Here is a 6,000-nt window from a genome sequence, read left to right on the forward strand (position 1 = left end):
CTCTTCCTCAATATTCCAATAGCATACTACTGGGTGTGCATGAAGGAAAACATTGCTCTCTCCTCTGTGGTTCTGTATGGTAGTGTGGTTGTTAGCACATACAGCCCCTAATGACCTCTGATGTTCTTTCACATTTTGACACAGTTGCTGGCTTTCGGTTTGAACTTGCAAGGATTATTTTTTTACCTGAATTTATATATTTTTTCTCTGTTTACTTTTTACGATAGTCATGACTTCAAGCAGGGTTTATATTAGGCGTCGTTATCAGCAGTAGTGCAGGTGGAATGCGACTGTCACAGGTTATCTCATGATAACGCTGGCTCACCCTCCAGAACGCATTTCATTCTTTCTGAGCACAGAGAGTATTTTAACACCATCACCGGCAGTCATCCAGAATTCATAGAGCCTTGGTTACATTCGTAACCAAGTTTCGTGGCAGTTTAGTGTGCGTATCAGAACCTAATCTTGTCCCTTGGTGTGTGTATGCTTTATAAATGTTAAACCATTCGTAAATTAAACACCAGGCAAGTGTTGGGCACGTCTCTCACCGTCTGCCCCGGGATTTTGATTTTGTTTGGCTGTGTTCACTGGCTTTGCATAACGTTTCACTGGTGGACTGAATAACAATCCAAGACGAATCTGGAATGGGGCCTTAAAAGGAAGTCATGGCTTATATACTGTATTGCCATAAGTAATTGGAGCCTGATCTCTTTTCCTGTGGCCACTTTAGCACCAAATAACTACCGCTGGTATTGTTGCTAGGCTTGTTCGAAAGACATCAGCACTCACAAGGGGCTTGGTTCTCAAAAGCATCTGTATTCCCAAGATCATCTTTGGACCATTGTAAGAGGAGGCTAGTAAAAAATCGAACACCGTCCACCAACCAAGCGCTTGCACGTTTTGCCTGGTACCTTTGTCTATGACATCATCGACATCGGGTACTTTGGCGGGTAAACAAGAGTCATTTATAGAAAGTTGCAAGTGGATATCAGGATCTATCAGGCACTGTGGTCTGAGGCTTGTGTCTTTGTCTCCATAGAACAGCAGTGCAAAGCCAATGGCCCAAAAATTATTATCATGTGGAGAGGCTTTTGTAGAACCAGACAGTCATCAGGATGCTGTTCATAGGATCCCCCTCTCTCTCTCTCTCTCTCTCTCTCTCTCTCTCTCTCTCTCTCTCTCTCTCTCTCTCTCTTCTCTCTCTCTCTCTCTGGTTCAAAGGCTGTTGCTGTCAGGACAATAAAGTAAGGACTGGCCGGCGTTTCAGAATCTTTTGTCGAATTAATTGGTAAATTTCGGCTCCTTCTCCGAGGCAGGCTTGTCCCTTATCAGTAAACCTTTGCTTTAATTCAGCTGGGGATGCGAAATGCTTTACGGGTGACCAGCGGCCAGATACACCCAGATCAATACAAGTCATTTGCAGTACATTATATTTCAGTAATTACACTGTAAAATCCCCAAGGGTTCATTTAACTCTTGGTAACCAAAAGGACCCATAAAGGACCATTTGGTTACATTTGTACATTGTCGTAGTTACAAATGGATAATGGATATTACTGTGTGTGTGTGTGTGTATACGTGACATTTGGGGAAAAAATAAAAAGTTCTATACATTGTATTAAATTACGTACATCAGTAATGCTCACTATGGGCGGTGTCATTTCTATCTGCCTGCTCTGTGACTCGGAGGTGGACTGTGGATCGTTCGATAATGTGCCTACCGATGACATCACTGGTGGAAGAGAAAGGCAATCTTTCTGAACTGTCCACAGCCCACCTCTGAGACACAGCGCAAAGTAAACGGTACCATCTTATGATGAGCATTAGTGAGGACCAAATATATGAAGCTAAGGTGACGCTGGGTGAAGTGCTCCTTTAACAGAGTAGAGAACAAAAACATGAACACATCATACTGTTGATGTTTACGCTGTCACTGCTTTCAATTCAATATCACACGGCTTGTGCCATTTTGCTCCCCTAGCGTACTGTTAACAAGCATTTGGTCAAACCCATCTGGGGATGAAAAATTAAATAACACAAGTGCCGGTCTCCGAGAATCTGGTCTTCCCATTGCTGACGCCTTGCTTTATTGTCCTATGCCAGCCTAGCCCACCCCTCTACCTACCTACCTATCTACCTATCTACCTATCTACCTATCTACCTACCTACCTACCTACCGACCGCTGTTTAGCTGGAATTTGTATGCACCTACAATAATGTATAATACTGTACTACTACTAATACTACTACTACTAGAAAACATTTTTTGTTTGTTTTTCTTTTATCCGTTTCCGTGTTTTGAGAAAGCCTTTGCAAGCTGTTTATTTGTATCGCTTTAAAGCTGGCCACCGCGCGGCTCGTACGCAACTACAGCGCTGACTCATAATCCCGGCCGACCGCTTGCTCCGTGTTAACTGGCGCTTTGCTCTCCCGACCCGTTAGTTGCTGCCGTGAAGATCCTGTAAAGTGTTCGTTTTAACTCTGAGAGGGGGCGCAAATGTTTTGTTTCAGGTTTTATTTTTTACCGTGTTACGCTCTCCCATTACGCGGCAAAGGTGGCGTGGTGTCAGGGTTTCAGTATCCACAGCCCAGATGTACCCCCACAGTACCCCCACAGTCCACCCTCCAACACCCCCACCCACGTTGCTCCAACACCCCCACCCACCTCCTCTCTCTCTGTGACCACCAGCAGACTACCACCTCCTGATTATCACCACGCATGTCTTTTCTGTCGCTTAGTTTCCTTCTTCCTCTGTCGCTCTTTTCCTCAGCGTGTCCTCCCCCCCTGTTTTATGTTTCCTCTTTCTCCCTCCCTCCCTCCCTCTCTCTCTCACACACACACACACACACACACACACACACACACACACACACACACACACCCTCTCTCTCTCTTTCTCTCTCATGCACCTCTTTTCTCTCCTCCCCACTCAAAACCTCTCTCTCTCTCTCTTTCTCGCTCTCTATCTCTCTTGCTCAGCGATGCACAGTGAAATCCTGAGTGTTAGTTTAATGACCCTTACGGGTCTTTTTTTCTTCTTTCTTCACACCCGCAGAGTTAAATCAACACCCAGGCCTTTGCTGAGTGGGCTCCCAAATTGTTACAAGGCATACACGATGAAAAATCCATAGCTTTAAGGACAAATAATGACAGACACGCATGTGTGTGTACTGTATGTGTACTGTGTGTGCATGCGTGCGTGCGTGTGCGCGTGTGTGTGTGTGTGTGTGTGTCTTTGCTCTGGGCAAAGAGAGGGAAGGAGGAGGAGAAGATGGAGGGAGGCAGAGTGAAAGATAGAGCGAAGGAAGAGAAGGCAGGAGGGAGGGAGGTGGTGTGCTGGTCTGGAGCCAGAGAGGGAGAGAGAGAGAGAGAGAGAGAGAGAGAGGACAGTTTGTCCTTTTCTCTGTGTTCTGTCCGCACACACACACAGTCAAAGTTAACAAGCAGCTAATATAAACACCACACCCCTCTCTCTCTCTCTCTCTCTCTCTCTCTCTCTCTCTCTCTCTCTCTCTCTCTCCTCTCCTCTCTCTCTCTCTCTCTCTCTCTCTCTCTCTCTCTCCTCTCTCTCTCTCTCTCTCTCTCCACTCTTTCCATTCTTCTCTCTCTCTCTCTCTGATCTTTCCATCTCTGCTGTTTTTGTTTTGTTGTCTCTCCTCTCGCCCGGTTCTCTCTCTTCTCTGTCGAGCTATCACTGTCTCTCTGCACATTTTCCCCCTTCTCTCTCTCTCTCTTTCTCTCTCTCTCTCTTAAATTTGACAATCCATATCTCTATGCCTTGACTCTTATATATGTTTTGAGGGGGAGATGGTTTCTCTCTTATATATCTCTTTATCCTCTGCTCTAATGTTTCTTTTTTTGCCCCTCGTCATGTGACCGATCTGTTCTCTCGTCCCTCTAGTCTCTCCCTCTCTCTTCTATCGGCGTTCTCTGCAATCGCTCTCTCCTCTCCCCTCTTCTCTCTCCTCTCTCCTCCTCCCTTCCTCTCTCCTCCTCCCTTCCTCTCTCCTCCTCCCTTCCCCTCTCCTCCTCCCTTCCCCTCTCCTCTCTCCTCTCTCCTCCTCCTTTACCCTCTCCTCTCTCCTCCTCCTTTACCCTCTCCTCTCTTCCTCCTTTACCCTCTCCTCTCTCCTCCTCCTCCCTTCCCTTCCCCTCTCCTCTATCCTCCTCCCATGTCCTCTCCACTCTTTTCTCTTTCTGTGCTCTGGCCAGCTCACACAGATAACACAATTTTTTTCGTTGCTGCTGGGCAGAAACCTCTTATCTCCATATTTTAACTTTTTATGTTTTTTTCACACTATAGAGTCACACCAAAGTAGCAATTTTTTTTTTTGCTACTTAGAGGTTTCCACCCGACTGCAACGTTTTTTGTTTGGTTTCTTTTCCCCCTCTGAGGCAGTTTATTCATTTTGCCTCCAGCCACTAGGGAACATGTTTTTATTACATCAGTTGGGGAGACTGCAGCAGCAGCAGCAGAGTGCATGCATGTGTGTGTGAATGTGTAAGTACAAATCTGTGACTATAAATGTTGAATACAGTATGAATGTGTGCATTGGTTTAGCCACATTGACCCTGGCAAATTTTCAAACATTTTCCAGATTTGTCTGCGTGCATGGCATATGCTCGCGTGCATGTGTGCGCGTGATTGCGTGCGTGTGCACGTGCGTGCGTGCGTGTGCACGTGCGTGCGTGCGCGCGCGGCGCTCGTGTGTGTGCGCGTGCGTGTTTGTGTGCGCGCGTGTTTGTGTGTGTGCTTGCGTGCGTGTGTGTGTGTGTGTGTGTGTGTGTGTGTGTGTGTGTGTGTGTGTGTGTGTGTGTGTGTGTGTGTGTGTGTGTGTGTGTGTGTGAGACCTGGGTTAATTGCAGTTAAAAGTTAAAAGTGTCCAGCAGGCAATGGACTCTCCCCAGTGACACAGTCACACTATAAGCTCCCGTCTGTAGGAAACCTGCTGTTCTCATCAATTCTTCCTTCTGCTCCTCTACAGGGAACTAGAGCAACCTTTAGCTCAATCTCTCTCTCTCTCTCTCTCTCTCTCTCTCTCTCTCTCTCTCTCTCTCTCTCTCTCTCTCTCTCTCTCTCTCTCTCTCTCCACATTCAAACTTTTCTTTCATTCTCTCATCGCCTGTCCCCCACCTCTAAAATACTTTTTCTAAGCTGCCCCTTCCTTCCCTTACCTCTTGCATTCTCTCTGTGTTCTTCTCTAACTAGCTCTCTACTTTAACTTTTTGCTCCCCAACTTGTCTCTCTCTCTCTCGCTCTCTCTCACACACACACACACACACACACACACACACACACACACACACACACACACACACACACACACACACACACACACACACACACACACACACACACACACACACACACACACACAGACTCTTTCTGTCTCTCTCTCTGGTTGGTCCCCTCTATTAACAGTGTCTCCCTCCTCCATGCTCCCCTCCTCTGTCAGTACAGTGCCGTGCAGAACAGGCTATTTCTGACTCTCATTAATAGGAAATCTCCACTTTTCCTCAGTTTTGCTACATTTTGACAATTTTATTTTTAACGAGCAACTTCGTGTTCACGGTCCCCACCCTCCGCTCAGATACTTTCCACCAGTTCCGATTAAGAGGATTTATTTTTTGCATAAACACACAATTTGGTTGTTGTTTTTAATCCAATTTCTAATCTGTGTTTTTGGCAATTATCGTAATTTTAGGATCTGTCCATCTTCATCTGTTGAAATTGACGTTCATTATGGGTAAGCTGCTCATCGTTGGGCCAGTTAGCATTACATTTATTCCTACGTTGAAGTTTTGTTTTTCTTTGTTGTTTTTAGAATCATTCTACGACGCCAGAATCCTTTCACCTCCTATTGGTCACATTTACGCACTATTCTGAATCTTAATCAGCGTCCTCTCCAATCAGAGCAGAGAGCTCGACATAGGCTCCTCCTCCTTCACCTGTCTTATTTATCCTTATATGGTGTTGAAACCTCTGCTGTCGTATCCAA

General features: G+C 45.9%; 1 protein-coding gene across 1 annotated transcript in view; it reads left to right on the plus strand.

Moving 5' to 3' along the window:
* Positions 1–5,264, plus strand: part of jade2 (jade family PHD finger 2) — a 233,659-nt gene extending 228,395 nt beyond the window's left edge. The window contains exon 15 of the transcript XR_013933535.1: positions 4,346–5,264. The gene's annotated coding sequence lies outside the window, so the exon portion shown is untranslated. The remainder of the gene's footprint in view (positions 1–4,345) is intronic.
* Positions 5,265–6,000: the final 736 nt, after the last annotated feature.

This window comes from Gymnoscopelus braueri, assembly GCF_963280865.1.
Source record: "Gymnoscopelus braueri genome assembly, chromosome: 8".
Classification (NCBI taxonomy): Eukaryota; Metazoa; Chordata; class Actinopteri; order Myctophiformes; family Myctophidae; genus Gymnoscopelus; species Gymnoscopelus braueri.